The sequence below is a fragment of the Hibiscus syriacus genome, unplaced genomic scaffold (assembly GCF_006381635.1).
Source record: "Hibiscus syriacus cultivar Baekdansim isolate YM2019G1 unplaced genomic scaffold, ASM638163v2 tig00110999_pilon, whole genome shotgun sequence".
Classification (NCBI taxonomy): domain Eukaryota; kingdom Viridiplantae; phylum Streptophyta; class Magnoliopsida; order Malvales; family Malvaceae; genus Hibiscus; species Hibiscus syriacus.
In genome coordinates, this window is record NW_024062946.1 from 45,442 (window position 1) to 59,509 (window position 14,068).

At 35.2% G+C, this 14,068-nt stretch overlaps 2 pseudogenes; both read right to left on the reverse strand.

Annotated features, from left to right (window-relative positions):
• Positions 1-1,751: 1,751 nt before the first annotated feature.
• LOC120149258 lies at positions 1,752-9,503 on the reverse strand (annotated as a pseudogene).
• A 901-nt stretch (positions 9,504-10,404) lies between these two features.
• Positions 10,405-14,057, reverse strand: LOC120149259 (annotated as a pseudogene).
• Between the last annotated feature and the right edge of the window lie 11 nt (positions 14,058-14,068).

The following is a 14,068-nucleotide window of genomic DNA, read 5'->3' on the forward strand; positions in this document are numbered from 1 at the left end:
GCTTGTCCTTTTAATTAAAATTAACATGTATGTGTATCAAATCTATTATACTCCATCTATCCCATTAAATCTGTCTACTTTTGACTTTTAAAAAGTCAAAATTTATAAAATTTAGACTATGCTTATTTTAAATATTTTAAATAATTAATTTTTATAAAATATATATTTGAAAACTACTTGATTTAAGAATATGCTTTGTTGAGTTAATAGATTATTAAAAGTTATAAAATGGTCTCACGATTTAGGACGTTGCTTTGTTTAGACCTCCGACTATTAAAAGTTACAATATGGTCACCTAACTATTTTATATATTCAAAACTCATACTTTTCAGTTAAAAATTGGCAGTCGTCTGAGTTGGATGTTAATATATCGATTGAGATTTGATAAAATTTGATCCCAAAATCGTTTGAGTTATATTTTGTGTATCGGTTCTCCGTTTGCAATATGTCATCGAGTCAGCGCCTGAGACATTATGCTGTCGAGCAAGTTCCTGAAAGCAACGACGATGCTAGTAAACATCATCAAATATAATTTTATCATGTCTCAATCAGTGAGTTAACGTCCAACTCAAATGATCATCAATTTTTTAACAGAATATGATGATTTTGGAACATATGAATAGTCGAATGACCATATTGTAACTTCTAATGATTGAAAGGACTCATAAAATAGGTCCCATAATCATGAGATTATTTTGTAACTTTTAATAGTTGGGTGATTCAATTAAAAAGCACCCTGTAATCAAGTGATCAAAAATTATTTTTAAAAAAGGACTAAAATCTACAATAAACATTAAATTCGTTCTCCCCAAAATATGATTTTAGCCAAAAATCGTCTCCTGATGCAACTATGCAAAAACTTTCTTTTAGTTTTAAAGTTGTCATTAACTTCCGATGATTTTAAACTGAAATAGAAAAAAATAAAATTATTTAGGATCAAAATAGAATTTAAAAAATATGTAGGGACGAAAATGAATAAAAATGATTTTTATTAAAATCATACGCACAACTTGCATTTTAATTTTGATAAATAAATATATATGTATATAATTTAACCAAGTCACTTTCAAGCACATATTTTTTTTTTGAATTAATCCCTCGTATTCTGATTTATTTATCGATTAATCATGAGGGTGACTCTCCCAACTTAGTTTGCTCAATTTTTTTAATAAAGTTCGCATTCAAACTTAAAATGACTTTTCATTATAATTTTAATCCATTTTCTTAAATAATTTATCAGTTTATATAAAATATTATATTTTTCGCATTACTTTCTAAAAATTTCGTAGAAAATCCCATTAAAAGAAAAAAATGCAAAATTAATTAGAAAAAAAGAAAAGAAAGGAAAACCACTTGTCTCTATCAATTTCCCACCATTTTCATTAAAGCTTAAAAGGGTAAACTACACCAGATACCACCAAACTTTAATCCATATATCGTTTATAACATTGAACTTTTAATTTTGTGAATTATAGTATTGAACTTTGTTTTTTGATTCAATTATACCACTGGACCGATAAATCATTAACATCTAGATCAAAAAATGTCGTTTTGGTGAAGTGTCTACATCGATATCCTTGTGCCACATCATTATTTCATTAACGATTTAACGGCTCAATGATACATTCAAAGCAAAAATCAAAGTTCAGTGTTATAATTGATAAAATTGAAAGTTCAACGGTATAAACAATACAACAACTAAAGTTTGGTGGTATCTGTTGTAGTTTACCCAACTTAAAATTAATCAAAAATTAACATTCCGGTATAGCCTTTTGTGCTATAGTATCCCGAGTGCCATCAACCACATTGCCTGCCACACTCTTGTGCGGCAGTTTCCGCTTTGGCTCGGATTCTTGCAGCATCGACACGACATTCCTCATCGACGGCCGGTCCGCCGGTTCCGGCCGGTACATAACAATGCAATTCTAAGCATCTGCATCATCTCTTCCCTGATCGATGCACATGTTGACCCTGCATTTCTATCCAAAATCTCAACAATTCCATCTTTCCTCTTCACTTTAGACGTCATTCAATCCACAATGCTGTTTCCGTCGCCGAACTCCGAGTCCACCGATCTTTTTCCGCTCAAAATCTCCATTAACACCACCCCGAAGCTATAGACGTCACTCTTTTCGTCAACGAAGCATATGAGTCGTCCCGATCCGACTTAAATTCGAATATAAATGAAAGGAAATTGAATGAAAAAAAAGGAACCTGGAGCAATGTAGCCTAGGAGCCAGCAATGACGGACATCGACATGGACTCGTAGTCGTTGCCTTGGATCAACTTTGCCACCCCGAAATCCGCCACTCGAGCTTCCATCTCGCCATCTAATAAAATTTTACTCGGTTTAAAATTACGGTGGACGATGACCAGATCGCAGTCGTTGTGGAGATAACAAATGCCTTGAGCCACCCCGAGAGCGATTTTGTGCCTTGTCACCCAATCAACCACCAAATTGTCCCCCTTGTTAATGTTGCCGTGCAACAAGTCATCAAGGTTCCCATTTGGCATGTATTCTTAGAGTAGCATAGAGCACTCCCTCTTGCTGCAAAATCCTAGTAATCTCACTATGTTCCGATGCCGGACGTTCCCCAACACCTCCACCTCCGGTAACGTACCTCTCCGACGTCTCACGGTGTCCTTTTGCTACCCCACAACTTCTTCACCGCTATGATCTCGCCGCCCGGCATCTCGGCTTTGTATACCGTTCCTGTCGACCCCATCCCTATGATCTCATCCGTCATTGACAGGCACTCCAGCACATCATCAGCCGTGAAATTCAATCGCTGGAAGGCAGTTAATTTCCACGGTCCGATCTCTCGGTCGTCGCTGGATCTATGGCTGTAATGTAAACAGCGGGTCACTGCCACGAGAACAAATAGAAAGATGCACAATGCAGCTGCCACAATCCAAACTATAGCTTCACTCGTTTTCTTAGGCTGCTTGTTATCTGCAGCTTCCAGTTCACCTGTATTCATCGCCTCGCCGGGGCACGGTTTCGATACATTCGTGCCGCAGAGTCCATCGTTGCCGGAAAACGACGAAGGTTGTAAATTACGAAATGTTGGACCTGACGATGGGATTGGACCGGATAACAAATTATAGGAAACATTGAAATTTTCCAAAGTGTTACAGTTTTCAAAGCTAGAAGGGATGGTTCCGGTGAGTAAGTTACAGGAAAGATCAACCGAATTTATCGAAGGAAGCGACGACAACTCCGATGGAATCATCCTGGTAAGCCGATTGCGGCTTAAACTCAAAGACAAAAGCTTTTGACAATGATCAATGTCCGAAGGGATGCTTCCATTTAGCAAATTACCTTGGAGTTCGATCTTGTACACGTTATTGCAGCAAACGAAATCTGGGATTTTACCTATGAGCTTGGATGAGCTTGCTGAGAAAATTTGCAAGCTTGGTGAACTCCATATGTTGTTCGGCAATTCATCGTCGAAAGAGTTCTCGGAGATGTTAAGATACTGCAACAATGGTGTATGGCCAAGATCACGAGGAATCTCCCCTGTAAATTTGTTCATACTCACATCCACAAATGTTAAATTTTCCAAAGTGTCCAAATCCATGTGGGATGGTACCATTGAGAAGATTGTTCTGGATTCGGAATCTCGAAAGCGATGTGCACTTCACCTCATGCGTGAACATTTGTTTGAAAAGCTTGTTTCCATGGCAAAGATTCTGAGGGATCGGACCGGTTAGAGAGTTCGACGAGACCTCAAGAGACATCAACTTCCCATTGGAACCAAGTTTCTCTGGGAGGATGCCGCTGAAATTGTTATCCCACAGAAGTAAAGGGTCGAGATTAGGCAACTCACCGATGCCTTGCGGGATAGTACCGGAAAGATTGTTGTCGATTAAGCTCAACCATGTTAACTCAGTCAAGGTACCATGGTTATGTGCTTTTGCATTGGATGATACAAGAAAGAAGCTTATTGATGTTTAGTATATATATATAATATATATATATATATATATATGTTATATAGTTAAATAATTTATACATTATCAGTTTTATTTAGTGTATGTATATCTGAGAATATTATATGCCTAAGTTATTTGAAACCCATTATCATGGAAAGTATGGATGGCAATGGGTAGGGTTAGGGTTGGATTTTTGGTCAACTTGATCTAACTCGAAAATATGTATCTTCCACTAGAACCTGATTCAATCAGAAAATTTTATATCATCCACTTGATCTAAAAAATATATACCTCTACTAGGCTTCGATCCGATCCGAATTTTTAGAGTATAAATCCGACACGACCCGATCCGATATAAAATAAGGAATTAATTAAAATAATAATAAAAATTTTAAGAAAATACATTATTATCCTCAGATTGAGTCGGTCAGAGTTTTTTAACCCTCCACTCCAACCTGACCCGATCTGACTCGAACATAATTTTTTTTTAAAAAAAAATCCGACTCTATCAGATCGGATCGAAACTATCAGATTCATGTTAAATTGCCATCTTTAGGAAAGTTATATAAATCATTATATAGGAACGAATTAAAGTGAACACCATGATACCAAAATGCTGAATATTAGTGGTATTTTGCCTTCTATATATTTTCTTTATCTCTTTCCAATCAGTTTAAAATATAAAATATTTTAATTATGTATTTCAGTTATTAATATTGATGGTTGTAAGTGATTCATCCCTTTTAATTTGAGTGGAGAGTCATCATCAGTAATTATAATAATAAAAAAAAGTAGATGATACCGGGTTTGTGAAGAGAGATCGGTAGAGATATGGTGTCTTAAACCACACATGATGTCTTAAATAGTAACCCTGATGGTGTCAGACCTAGAGATATTGTGGAATTTTGGATAATTAAACATTACTCTTTCTCTAATGATGACTATACGCATATTTTATTGTCCATTCGATTTCAGGATTTTGTCTTGACTAATCTGTACCTACCTGCGTCGCACACCTAACTTTGATGTAGTTGTTACTCTTCACCTGGGCTAACTCAGACGACAATCGCATTTCCTATGTTAGGGTGATATAAGGTTACCAGCCCTTCGGCTCCATTTTAGGGCATAAAAGAAGGGTTCATTGTCTCGAGCGGTCAAGATCTTTCAGAATCTCTCGCTAATGCAAGAGCTCTCTCCTTGTACTCCTCTTGCTAATGCTCGAGATTTTACTTTCTCCGAACATAGATTTTTTTTTGCGTATACGAAGACTCGAACTCGAGATCTTACTTAAATAATATCAAGCTGCTTACCACTTGAACCAAGCATTATCGGTACTATAAGCATACTTTACTCATAAAGCTAGGAAAATCACACCAGAACACTCAACATTGGCAGTCACTACTCTCTGCCCTAAAACTTTCCATCTTTGGATGATAAAAACTTAGTGCTTATGCCCCATTTTCATCTAAATTTTGACAACGAAACTGCGTTCTCTCATCATCCAAATCATGTAATTTTATAGTATCCGTTTAAAATATTTTTTAATTATTAATATATTTATATATATATCTTACAGACGTAATTATTTAGACCCGAAACTTCTAAAAAAAACAACATTTTCTTTAGCCATCGAAATCGTTTGATGATCTCCCTATAATTTCACACTTTGTGTGATTCCATGAACCGCCAAACCTAAATGGGGTCACATACTCCCGAACAATGTACTTGATGAACTTGTTTTATTATCTTCTTTCTACACTGAAAACGATATGGTATAGATGAATTTAATACAATTATTCCGGGAAACACTCATGTGCGGCACCTTAATATATGGCTAAAATATGACGCTATCGGTTTTTTTTATTATTTTAAATAACAAAACCTTATATAGGTAAATGCGGTAGAAATAATTCGGTCAAAAAAATGATGTTTTAGGTAGCGCTTTATCGAAAACATCATTTTTTGACCAGATTTTTTCTACCGTGTTTATCTATATAAGTAATTAAACCAATCAAAATAATGATGTTTTCGGTTATTTTTATCGGTTTTGTTATTTAAAATAATAACAAAACCGGTAACGCCTTATTTTAGCCTATACTAAGGTGTCACACCACATAACTGCCCAATTATTCGAGCTTTTTCATCATCCTTATCTTTCCTTTCTTTCTGACATTGGCTTGTATTTAAGCAATGCAGTGTTGATTCCTCGGAATCAGGGATGGACCGACGAGACAAGAGTGTTGGAGGTACGATCACATCTATTAAAAAATTTAAATTTTTTGATATTTTAAATAGTCTTTTTGTATTTTATATGAATGATCTAATTTCGTTCCATTTTATATATTATAATTTCACGTCTTCTAAATTTTTTAATATAATTATTTTTAAGTTCGTACTTCTTAACGTAAATTCTTATGTCCGTCTGTTACATGTTTTTGGGATGAAAAAGAAGAGATTGCATTAAGTTCAATTTCTTCTTCCATTGGTTGCTTATTAGATAAGAACGCAGCTTTGTCAAATCTTGCAAAGCTTTGCATGAGATTCGTTTCCTCTTCCATATCTACAACATAATTCAAAGGGTTTTCTTTAAAAAGAAAGGGATTGATTTTGATGCAATTCATTTTTATTGTCATAATGAAACTGATTTTGTCATAGTTTTATCTGTTATATTATTATGTATCGATACATGTTTATAAAGTATCGATACTTTATAGGTGCCAATTTTGCTTTTTTTTTTATAAATCATTTGGGGTTATGTTAAATATTATAATATTAAATATGCATGTCTCCACGTTAAATATAAAAAGAATAAATTCGACTATTTATAAATATAAATTATACTTGTTATAAGTTCAACTATTTATAAATTCGATTTAAATTGAATAAATTATATTTAAATATTTAATTATTATTAAATCATTATTAGTACTTATTATAATTTTATTATTACTAATCATTACTAAATCATTAGTATCAAATCATTAAATATTAGTAAAAAATCATTATTAGTAATCATTACTAAATCATTAAATATCAAATCATTAAATATTAATAATAATGAATTTAAATATTATTAAAAAAATATAATAGATCTATTTAAAATTCGATTTGATAAAATCGATTAACATATTAGATAAAATGATTAAAAAATTACCAATAATTTCTCTGGTTAATCAAGTGGGTCATGCTCTTATTTGCATGTGGCTCACGCCCCTTTGAAATCAACTAGCAACAAACACAACATGTTATTATTAGTTCAAATATTTGAGTTTAATTTTTTTTAATCCAATAAATATAACATGGGCTGCTGGAAATCACGTTAAATTATTGCAGCAATTATTGATGCATGAATGAGGAGAGGGGCTGTTGCAAATCATGTTAAATTATTGCAGCATGAGGGAGCGTAGAGCTTTGTCGCAGGGCTTGCATGGCGACCTTCATTGTTGGACGCGGGGACGACATGGCGACCTCCTTGTTCGAACTGTAGCAAACACCCTATCTCAGCAATTAATTGCTGGAACGCATTATCTCGTGAATTTTTTCCCACAACATTATCTCGTCAATTTAGCCAATTTTACCGGTTTGGATTATTTTGACATTTACTAACCTAGATATAAACTATTTATTTTTACAAAATAAAAAAATATAAATTAAATTAAAAAACAATTTAATTCAAATAATTATAATTTTTAAAGTGTGAATCAAAAATTAAAGAAAATGAGCATATATGCTGAAAGTTGAGTAAAGAAGATAATCCCATACTTATTTCCAATAATCACTCATTTTAAAGCTTGAATTATGTGTGAGGGTAACAACGATATTGGTTCAAGTGGTAAACATTTTAATATCATTTAAGTAAGTTTCGGGTTCGAGTCTTTATATATGCAGAAAATTCCTGTTGGGACACCCACCCACCAAAACTAGACGTACAACCCGAATCGATCCAGATTAATTAAGGTAAAGTCTTAGGAACCAAGAGGGGGAAAATGATGTTTGAGGGTCTCATATACATATTATATACACTATGATTACATGCCATGTGCTCTCCCATTTGAAATAAAGATCATAAGATGCTTTAAGTTTAACATCAACATAATGTGCACCGCCACCACCTTATGATTTAGACCTTCCCAAGGAATAACAAAAAAGTGATCTCACTAATTATAGAAAATATTATTAATATTACTTTTTCTAAAGATTTAAAATTCGATCGAATAATTACATCTATAAAATATACGTACATTATCGATGGTATGTCAATAGTTATAGAAAATATTATTCTTCTTAAAAATTTTAAGTTCAAACAATTACAGTTACAAAGGTATGTATAAATTATCAATAATTAAAAAGAATTTAAAAAAATATTATCTTATAATTACACGTACTATTGAAAAAAAGTTGTATTCAAAACAAATACTTAACCCTTCCATCCCAGATTTATTTTTTTGGATACAGTACACAAATAGTCTCCGATTATAAGATATTATTTTATTGAATCCCTTGATTATTAAAAGTTATAAATTGTCCCTGAACTATACGAAGTTGCTTTGTTGAATCTCTCGACTATTAAAAGTTACAAAATGATCACTCGACTATTCACTATGTTTAAATTTATCCTTTCCTGTTAAAAAATAACGATCTTCTAAGTTAGATGTTAACTGAGATATGATAGTCGTTTGAGATTATGAAATTAGATTTTATCGTATATCAGTCAGCATATTATCTTACAGCTTAGACTGCCGTCAAACTTTTAACAGAAAATGACAAGTTTAGAACATAATAAACAGTCAAGTGATCATTTTATGACTTTTAATAGTCAAGGGACTCAACAAAACAACTTCCTATAGTTAAAAGAGCATCTTATATCTTTTAATAATTAAAGACTTTAATAAAACAATATCCCAGAGTTGGAGGACCATTTATGTACTTTACTCTTATATTTTTAATATTTTTCATATTCATTTGACTATTTATGATTTGGAGATACATACATACATACATAGACGTTTATATATATGCCGTTAAGTGTAGGAAATGAAACATCATCGTCCTTGATTTGTAGGACACATAATTGAATCCATTTTGTCTATCATGTTAACAAGGGTGTTCAAAAAATACAATTGATACGATTCGTTGATCCACCGACCCGAACCTAAAAAAATAGATAATCTTCTAAAAAGATTACTGAACAAGTCCGACCCATGATTTTTCTCGAATAGTTAGACCAAATCTAGGTTGAAATTTTTTATAACCAGATACCTAACCCAATAGTTTTAATATATATTTTATATTATATTTTTATTTTGTGTTCATTAATATTTTTATCTTAAAAATAAACTTCAATATATATCTTCAAATTAACTTCAAATCATTAATTTTAATTTTTATGTATGGATTGTATATAATGAACTTCTAAATTTTTATGTATTTTCAATGTGATTTTTTTTTTAATTTTATGTATTCCCAATGTGATTTATGAACCGGGTACCTGTAACCCGAAAATACAGGTACATGGATTTTATGAGTACTCCAAGAACCAGGTACCCAGACTTCCCGGGCCAAGCCATGGCCCTACAAATATACTACCTGAAGAACCTAGTACCCGATTTTAAACACCCCACATATTAAAGACACTTGGTTGAATCCATTTGTTAGGACAGCATTGGATTGCGCTGTTAAAGGTTACAGAAGTTCATATTAAAATTCATGAACACAAACGTATAAATATTCTATATAAATTAAATTATTACAACAATTTTTTAATTATAAAGTAAACACAACATGAAAAAATTATCTATTTTTTTTCTTAGTAGGTCTAGATATATGTAACACTAACTTGTTTTTTTTTTTCATTTCTCTCTCTTCTTTCTTTACGGGTTAAATTATGATATTAATCCCTCTACTCAAAGTAAACTAACAATCAGCAAGCAGTGGCAACAAAGATTCTGTGACAGCAGAGCACATACCTCACCGAAGGTCATATTATCCAGAAACAAGAATGGCTAAGGCCTCAAAAAACTAATTGACTCCAACATATACTCCATTTCCATGGCCTAACCCAAACTTTCACTCTATTTTACAACTATAACATCAAATTTAAGTTGAACCACAAACAACCTTGATTTGTATTCGTTTCGGTAATAACTGCAGCAATCATGGGGGCCTATTTTCTAAATTCAAGACCCAGAAAAAAAAACAACATAGTAAACCTGGTGGCTACATAGGCTTGAATGGTTTCTTTCACCTGTCAAACTCAACTGGGAAATATATATTAGCATAACATTAAGACGAAGGAAATCACTCGAAAGGGAATTAATTACCTTCAACAGATGGAAACAAGAAACGATGACAGGGAAGCTTGAGGCGGCAAATTTAATATCCTTACAAAGGAAGCAGGCATTATAACCAGGAAATGTTAAAGTTGTTAAACAATACTCCAGCAAAATAACATGTAATAGCAAATATTGGCAGCAACCAGCTTCTGGAAATGCATGAGAAATGAACCCTCGTAGAAAATTAGTTATCAGACATAAACAGAAGCCAATAAGCAGTCATAGAAAACACAACTTATTCCCACAGTGCACTGAATATTTACTAGTAAAAAAATTTGAACAGACTTTTCCAAAAGGCAACCGACTTCATCAACTTTAGCCAAGTATCTGCAAATTTCATAACAGTACAGCAAGGTTAAAGATGTGAGTCCCAAACTTCCAACAAGGTTATGGCAAGAGGTAAGAAATCAAGTTCAAAACAGCTCCAAGAAACATCAGTCCTGTAAAATTTTACAATAATAACAAGGGAAAGGGTTAAGAAACGTATACATCAAATAAAACAACAAACTTGGCAGATAGAATTGGTAGATTCACATGAGAAGCCTGAAAACAGAAAGAGCACTTTCTCATAGGAAAATATAACATGAGATCCAAGCATCATCAAATCCATCACTACAATATAACGGTTGCATAATTATAATCTTAATAATTGAAAAAGAGATTGCAAATTTGTAAACTTATACCAGACTCTTTTAATGGCATAGTAAAGCAATCAAAAATTAACACATGAAACCCTGATACCTGGCATGAATTCCAATTTCATTAGAAGACTGTCTTGAAGACTTCCAAATATATAAAATTTATGTGAGGACTACCAAGAGAAAGAGAAAGAGATGGAAAAATGCAAAGTTAATGGTGCAAAATATGAAGTTAAGAAACAATCGGTCGAAAAACTCTTATTGTTAACCCTGATCGTGTGCCGCTAGGATCTCATTTTAGATCAGTTTCTTCTTCAATACACAATATACAAAAATGTGGTTATTCTAAATCATAACTTGAACTTCCTAACCTTTTTAAGGTCTTGACCCTATATTATATATGAGCATTTGTATTCGTTTCACATATAAGAGAAGATTAGAAAGGGAATTGTGTCTCTTTACCTTTTTATTAAGAACCAAAATCTAACAGGCAGCAATGAAAAAATAAATAAAGGTTGCATTTACAAAACAAGAGGTTGGCTTATATGGTCATAACCAGAACAATAGTAAAGAACATCAGATGGTTAAGTGGCTGTTTATAAAAAATGAAACCAAAAACTATAAAAAACGACATATAACTATAGAAGGAAACATGTTTAACTCGTTACCTTGGCATATGATTATAAATGGAGTATCTGCATCATTTCATCTCCGCCATGAACTTATCATACTCGGCATCTGTACCATAGGTTGCTTTCTCCGCAGATGAGGCTGTTGGAGGCACAGGAGGATTTGGTGCCCAAGGTACATTACTAAAGCTCTGGGAATGGTCTGCCAAAGTAGTAGGTTCTGGAGGAGGGGGAGGAGGGGGAGGAGGAGGAGGAACTGCACTGTAATAAGAAGAGTAACCTAACGAAGACATTGGGTATGCAGTTTGTGAGTTAGGCGCTATTGCAGTCATTGAGTTCCCATATATATTTGTAGGAACAGCTACGGCAGAGGTATAGTTTTTGGATTGCACTCCAGGTGGGAAATCTTGTGGCATTTCTCTACAAGTCACAGGTGGAGGTGGAACACCTGGGGGACCAGTCGGTATATGTGGGGGATATTGCAAGCCATAAGGTGGCATAGGCTGACCTGCAACAGGAGGATACACTGTTGATCCAGGAGGAGGTGGAGGAGGAGCATAAGGAGCATAAGGAGGAGGAGGAACTGGTGGTCCCCATGGAACTGAATTCCCAGCATAACTAGCAGGGGCAGCATTAGTAAGGGGACCTCCAGTTGTAAATTGCTGTGAGGGATAGGCACCAACTGGCAGGCTAGAAACAGGGCCAGTGGCAACTGATGAAGTAGGAGGAGGACCAGCAGGCACAGTAGGTTGAGGTGGCTTGCCAGCAACTCTCACAGCAATGGTTCTTCCTTCTAGACGATAACCATTCATTCCCTTAATAGCATTGTTTGCCATGTCAACATTGGCATACTTCACAAAAACCATACCCCTTACTCAGTCCAGTAACGCGGTCCTTAATTACCTTTGCCATCACAATATCACCGTAAGATGAGAACAAACTGATCAAACCATCGTCATCGAGATTGGGAGGTAAGTATCCAATGTACAAATTAGTATCATCATATTCCTTGGGGGGCTTAACAACGCTGAACCCTAAGCCAGGGTGTGCATTTCCACTGTTGCTAGCCCAAGGAGGATTGCTTCCAGAAGTAACAGATGCCGAGTTTTCCTTGCTTGCAGAATCAGGAACAGTACCTCCTAACTCGGCCAAAAAATTCTGGTATTCATCATCCATTTTCTTCCCCGTTGTTCCTTTCATTGGACAATCAATTGTTGGATGCCCACCATCACCACAAATTTTACATAAAACATCACTCTTAAAAGTAGAAGTGCGCGAAGGACATGCATATTGACGATGACCCGGCTCTCCACACAATCTACAATATTCTTCATCTCTTATTGTTCCATTCAAAGAAGCCAATTCCCTCAACTGTTGCCTCTTATGCTCGTTCAACACCTCATCAACAGGATGCAAGAGCTTTTCCAACATTGCTGCAGCAGCCTCAAGTGATTCTTGTGTTTCAGCCTCAACCAAAACATGCAAGTCCTCGTTTTCAGAAGGATCAGCCTTCATATCCCTCTTCTGCTGAAACCTACCTTCCTTCACCGAACCTTTACCCCGGATTACAATCTTCGCACCCGTTTCCTTCTCCATCCTCTTTTGGGTATTCCCCCTTGGCCCGATAATCAACCCAATAAAATTGTAACCTGGGTATTCTTTCATTGGTATATAAAGCTTCTTCTGAAGTTTGGGCGGCCTATAGTCTGCTGGCGGCTTGAATGCTGGATTCTTCTTAAGAATCTGAGATATAATTTCTTGTCTCTCTTTGTTCAATCTCTCTCTCTAGCCCTATATTCTCTGGTATTAATCCTAATTCCCATATTATCATATATAGGCTCTGGAGAAGGTGACCTAGCACCCTCAGGCCTATCATCCAAAGGTAATCCGGACTGCAACATTCTACTAATCTCTAGCAACCTACTATTCAAAGCCTGAATCTCAGGGTCAAACTGGATACCTCCAGTGAAATCTTTCATGAAATCAGGGAGCTGAATCACCGGCTTAGGCTCATCATCTGCCCATCGGGACTTCCTCTTCTTTTTCCCACTACCCGTCTCACCATTCCCGTTCCGGTTGTCATTCGACTCCGAAGGAGGGTCCCAACGGCTCCTCCTCCGCCTTCGGCTGCTGGTTTCCTCTTCTCCGCCGGAACAATCCTTGTCGGTGGTGCCGCTCTGCGTGTTAGTTAATCCATTTTCCGACAGTAGAGGCTTATGAATCTCGGGTTTCGTTGAAGAAAGGTTGTTGACGGTATCGGAACCGGCTTCGTGATTAACATGGCTACTGTTTCCATGGTCCGGAGCAGATCCTAGGGTTTGGGAGGGATCTGAAGATAAGGCCTCCGGATGCGGTGGCAGTGGCGGCGGGTAGTCGGAAGATAGGGTTTGAGCAGAATACGATTGGGGATCGTTGAGGTTGGTGTGGATAGAATCCATAGAAAGCACAGTCGCAAAGTAGGGTTTGCGTTTCGTTCAGCAGAAAGCGCGAGGGAACTCAGAAGAAAAAGAAATTTGGGCACAATAAAGGGCAG